Source organism: Myotis daubentonii, chromosome X (assembly GCF_963259705.1).
Source record: "Myotis daubentonii chromosome X, mMyoDau2.1, whole genome shotgun sequence".
NCBI classification, from domain to species: domain Eukaryota; kingdom Metazoa; phylum Chordata; class Mammalia; order Chiroptera; family Vespertilionidae; genus Myotis; species Myotis daubentonii.
Genome location: NC_081861.1, coordinates 9,676,821 through 9,683,060, shown reverse-complemented (window position 1 = coordinate 9,683,060; position 6,240 = coordinate 9,676,821).

Here is a 6,240-nt window from a genome sequence, read left to right as displayed (position 1 = left end):
CGCTGGCAGCTGCCCTGTCCCGCCCTGCCTGCAGTATGCAAATTAGCACCATCTTTGTTGGCGGTTAATTTGCATATCATGCTGACTAGCCAATGGGAGGCATAGTGAAGGTACGGTCAAGTACCATGTTTGTCTATTATTAGATAGGATATCCTAGGGCTACTCAACTGCTTTCTATGACATCCACTGACCACCAGGGGGCAGATGTTCTGACCAATAGGTTAGCTTGCTGCTGGGGTCCAGCCGATCAGGACTGAGCAAGACAGGTGGCCAACCTCCCACATCCCTCCCTGGCCCCAATCATGCACCAGTGGGGTCCCTCAGCCTGGCCTGCGCCCTCTCACAATCTGGGACCCCTCGGGGGATATTGGAGAGTCAGTTTCGGGCCGATGGTGGAACAACTGGTCGCTATAACACACACTGACCACCAGGGGCAGACGCTCAATGCAGGAGCTTCCCCCCGTGGTCAATGAGCTCCCACAGGGGGAGCACCGCTCAGCCAGAAGCCGGGCTCACAGCTGGCGAGCAGGCCTAAGCTGTCAGTTGGACATCCCCCAAGGGCTCCCGGACTGCGAGAGGGCACAGGCCGGGCTAAGGGACCCCCCCCCACCCCCAGTGCACGAATTTCATGCACTGGGCCTCTAGTAGTAGATAATAGACTGAAATAAGATCTATAGATGTTTTTTAAATATTTTTATTGATTTCAGAGAGGAAGGGAGAGGGAGTGAGAGATAGAAACATCATTGATGAGAGAGAATCATTGTTCGTCTGCCTCCTGCACACCCTACACTGGGGATTGAGCCCACAACCTGAGCAGTGCTTTGATTGGGAATTGAACCATGACTTCCTGGTTCATAGGTTGATGCTCAACCACTGCGCCACACTGGCTGGGCAATAGGTCTTCTTAAAGTATATTCCCAGCTGTCTGCTTCTGGGACCCCGAGGGGCATGGTTGAGGGCAATATTCCATGTTGGCCTCATCCTGCTGCTATGAGAATGGCCTTGAGTGGGCCACCACGTGGCTGTGCAGAGCTGGTGCAGGGTTGAACCTGGCAGGACTCTGGCACACATCTTGCATTTCCCCTGAGCTGAGTCGCCAGTGAAGCAGGCTTGGGCATCTGGGGAGCCTCTAAATTGAGGCTCTATTGCCAGCAGCTTTGCTTCAGGTGGTGACGTGGGAGATAAGGATTTCCTTCCGAAGAAGAGCTGCCACCCCTTCATGCAAAACCAAGATACCGGGACCAGGCTACTGCAGCTGTGAATGCACTATTTTCATTTGAATAGTGAGGCCTGTTTAGCGAGGTGCTGATTTTTCTCCTGTACCCAGAGTCCAGTAATGTGCTGAGCGTTCTTTTTTGGGGTGGGGAGCGGAGGACGGGGAGACAGCAGTTTTTCCTTGACTTATTGAGGGATTCAGAGTGTTCTGGGTGGTTCCGCCCCAGCAACTTGACTTTGAACATGTTTATAGTTTTGTCGCCCCCTGCTGGCAGGAACGTGTAATGCCGCACTTCGGGCTTCTCAACCTGTAGCTTGACCCCAATTGGGAGACTATCCTCTGGCACTTAGCGAAGTAGGTATCAGCACAAAACATCCACACCTGGTGGCCGGAGCTCCAAGGAGGCTCATCTCCCCTTTGGCTCCTCACACCGCGGCATCCTCACCACTCTGGGCCATCCTTTGACCCAGCATTCCTCCTGCGATAGAACCGGGTAGGATGAGGACTTGGGGCCGGATACAGTAGAGCTATAATGCTTGAGTCCCTTCTCCCCCAAGTTCTTCCTGGCGTCAGAGGAGAGGAGAGGGATCCAGGGGCGTTTTCGCTTTACAAGGCTACGTTCAGGCTCAACAAATATTCAGGATGTTTTCTTTCTGCCTAAGGAGAGACGCCTCAGTGCTGACACTGTTTTAGCTCACCGGATTCTTGCCCGAGCCTCCCTGTTGTCATGTCACTGTCATTGTGATAACATACTAATAAGATTTTGCTCCTGCTTCCCTATTTGGTTCAATTTCTCACCACTCAGCCTAGGACCGTTAAGCAACAGGACAGAGGGGCAGGGCTTGACTTCCTTGCCTGGTCTATTACTTGGGGGAAAGCCCTGCCTACTGGGTGCTGGCAGAAGACAGGAGGTGATTAAAGTTGGAAGACATTATTTTTTTTGTTTCAAATGTTTTATTTTTAATTGGGTAGGAAGGCATATTCTTTTTTAAATTTGTTTTTATTGATTTCAGAGAGAGGAAGGGAGAGAGAGAAAGAAACATCAATGATGAGAATCATTGATCAGCTGCCTCCTGCACGCCCCCTACTGGGGATGGAGCCCATAACCGAGGCATGTGCCCTGACTGGGAATCGGACTGTGACCTCCTGGTTCATGGGTCCATGTTCAACCACTGAGCCACGCTGGCCAGGCCAGCCTGAGTTTTTCACATGCCTCAAGTGTTTCTAATGAGCACCAAGGTTGAAAACTACTGAAATACAGAGTGGGAAGCTGGTGCTAATACAATTATAGTTCTGCTGTTAAAAGTGAATACTTGTGCCCTAGCTGGCTTAGCTCAGTGGATAGAGCATCAGCCTGCAGAGTGAAGGGACCCAGGTTCGATTCCAGTCAAGGGCATATGTTTGGATTGTGGGCTCAGCCGACCAATGATTCTCTCTTATCATTGATGTTTCTATCTCTCCCTCTCCCTATCCCTCTGAAATCAATAAAAAAAATACAAAAATAATAAAAGTGACTACTTGTCTGGTGTTGCTCAGTTGGTTGCACATGGGAACCATCCCCAGTAGGGGGCGTGTAGGAGGCAGCCAATCAATCCTGATGTTTCTCTCCCTCTCCCTTTCTCTCTCCAAAATAAATAAATAAATAAATAAATAAGTGATTACTTAATGGACCCTTTAAAGCTTTTTAAGTTAAATGCCATACAACTTCAGGTGCTGAACATAAGTGTAGTATTACAGTGTATTAAATGTTATAGGGATAGTGTGGCGTGGATGCAGGGAAGAGCACTGGCCTTCTAGCATAGTGATTCTCAACCTTGGCTGCACATTAGAATCACCTGGGAATCTTTTTCAAATCCTGATTTCTGGGCCTCATCCTCCGGAAATTCTGTTTCTTTGTTACTCATGTTGTGGCCCCACCCCATAACGAAGAAACAGAATTTCTGGAGGATGAGGCCCAGAAATCAGGATTTGAAAAAGATTCCCAGGTGATTCTAATGTGCAGCCAAGGTTGAGAACCACTGCAGCATAATGGCAGAGCAGGGCCTTTTGTCCCCAGGGGATGCTACAGCTATTAGGTGAAAGGTTGTGGGATATTCGTAGGGCATCAACATATAGCCCCACATGTCCATTACAGAGGGAAAACGAACTTTCCAGCGTAGAGGTCTGTCATTCACTACTTAACCAAGTGATTAAACTTATCATCACTAAGAGCCCATTTACAAGCTTTTCAGTCTCTAAAATGCAGGATGAGATCATAGTTCTTACCTTCCCAGTTCTTCCCCGAAGACAGATTCAGTGCAAATCATGGTCCCTAACACATAAAAAACATTCAGTAACTAAATTTCTCTGGTGGCTATTTGATTTTTCTGTCATAATAGCTAAGAAGAATAAGATTTCAATCAGTGTCTGCCAATAGATGTTGACTTAAACTGAGACAGGACTAAATTTAAAAGATAGGAAGGAACTATTGATTTGAAGCTTCCAAATCCCTAAATAAAGTAATATACTTTAGGAAAAATATTTATTTTTTATTGCTTTTAGGAAAAAAAAGTTAAAAGTTTGAAACGAGTAATTAACTCAATAAAAATGATTTTATAATAAAGCATAGAAAAGCAATCTATTTGATCATGGGATTCCTAATGGAAATCCCAGCACCACCATCAATTGACCATTTTAAATGTAATTTAGACTTGTATATGATATAAACATAGTTTTAAAATGTTTTATTAAATTGTTTCAGTACTGCTTGGCCGGCATGGCTCAGTGGTTGAGCATCACCTATGTACCAGGAAGTCACAGTTTGATTCCTGGTCAGGGTGCATGCCCGGGTTGTGTGCTCGATCCCCAGTAGGGGGCATGCAGGAAGCAGCTGATCAATGATTTCATCACTGATGTTTTTGTCTCTCCCTCTCCTTCCCTCTCTGAAATCAATAAATTGTTTCACTACTAACACAAAGGTTCATTTGGATGATTTTATGAACTTGTAGCACTGTTAACCTGGTATGTGGGCCAAACATCTCTAAGGCACCATTTCTCCAAGTCTCTCTGGAGAACATTCACCCTGAGAGATGCTGTCCGCAGAGTGGGTTCGCTGGCTATACTTTGAAAAGTACTGCATACAATAGTCCTTGCAAAGAATCATAATTCACATTAGCATATGAAAAGCTCTGAAATCTTACAGGAAAGAAACCTGTTTACTTGTGTGCAACATAAGAGCTTCAATTTCAGGAGCACCAGGCTGCTCTTTGATAGCCTGGAAAAACCATGTGGGGGACCAGAAGAGAAGGATGTAGCCTTTATTTGTTTTTTTAAAATATATTTTTATTGATTTCAGAGAGGAAGGGAGAAGGAGAGATAAAAACATCAATGATGAGAGAGAATTATTGATCGGCTGCCTCCTGCACGCCCCCTACTGGGGATCGAGCCTGCAACCTGGGCATGTGCCCTGACTGGGAATCAAACCTTGATTTCCTGGTTTATAGGTCAACACTCAACCACTGAGCCATGCCGGCAGGCCAGGACATAGCCTTTATTACTTGCACACGGGGAAGACCCAATGGCTGCCTGTCGGGTAAGTTTCCCAACCCTGCCAGGGTCAGGCGGGGGCTTATTTAGCAGAGGGGAGGGGGTGCCATGCTTTGGAATAGCTTGAGTGCAGGCCAAGGACAAACAGGGTCTGCCGAGACTTGTTGGCTGTCAAGGACGTGGGAAGACACCTCGGTCTGTGCTGCTCTGTTTCTTGTGGCCACCAGCCAGGCAAACAATGTTGAACTGACTGGGGGCAGGGCGGGGGGAATTGGGCTATAGCCTTGTGTGACCCCACACTGGGTCTAACCTAGCATGCCCCAGACATATCTGAACACAGAAGACTTTTCCCCCTATGATAGCAATTCCTAGAAACACTTTGGGGAATGGTGCTTTAAAGAACAGTTGGTCTCAGATAATAATGGTATTTGCACATCAGGGATAGACTATCTCAGTCCATCCACAGCAATGCGGGCTTTGTCTAGCATGCTGGAAGAGGTGAGGAAGGATCCTTGTATGGACTGAATGTTTGTGCACCCCAAAGTTCACATTTGAAATTCTAACCCCCAATGTAATGGTATTTGGCTGTGGGGCCTTTGGAAGGTGATTAGTTCATGGGGGTGGAGCCCTCATGAAGGGTTAATATCCTTATGAAAGAGGCCCCACAGAGCCCCTTCTCCCCTCCCACCACATGAAGACACAGTGAGAAGGCAGCCATCTACGAATAAGGAAGCAGGCTCTCGCCAGATACTGAATCTGTGGTTCCTTGGCCTTGGCCTTCCAGCTGCCAGAACTATGAAAAAGAAATGTCTTGTCTGTGGTATTTTGTCATAGCAGCTTGGACTAAGATTAGGTGCCTATCAGAATTTGTTTCTACTCTTGCTTAGAAAGTAATCTTTTTCTTGATTGGTTGGGGGGAAGGGAGGAAAGCAAATGGCCTGTTTGATACTGGCCACCCCCCATCCACTGTAAGAAGTCACGAATAGTCCTAGCCAGTTTGGCTCAGTGGATAGAGTGTCAGCCTGTGAACTGAAGGGTCCTAGGTTTGATTCTGATCAAGGGCATGTACCTCGGTTGTAGGCTCGGTCCACGGCCCCAGTTGGGGCGTGAATGGGAGGCAACCAACTGATGTTTCTCTCTTTCTCTCTCTGTCTCTCCCACTCTAAAAATCAATGGTAAACAAATCCTCAGGTGAGGATTAACCACACACAAACACAAAGAAGTCACTGACAACTGTCAACAGGTTTCCTTTGGCAGCCTTATATTAACACCAGGACCTGCTGTAATCAGTTTTGATTATAAGAATATAAAGAGTAGCTGGAACTGGTTTGGCTCGGTGGATGGAGTGTCGGCCTGTGGACTGAGAGGTCCCGGGTTCGATTCCGGTCGGGGGCATGTGCCTGGGTTGCGGGCGCATCCCCAGTGGAGGATGTTCAGGAGGCGGCTGATCAGTGTTTCTCTCCCATCGATGTTTCTAACTCTCTATCTCTTTCCCTTCC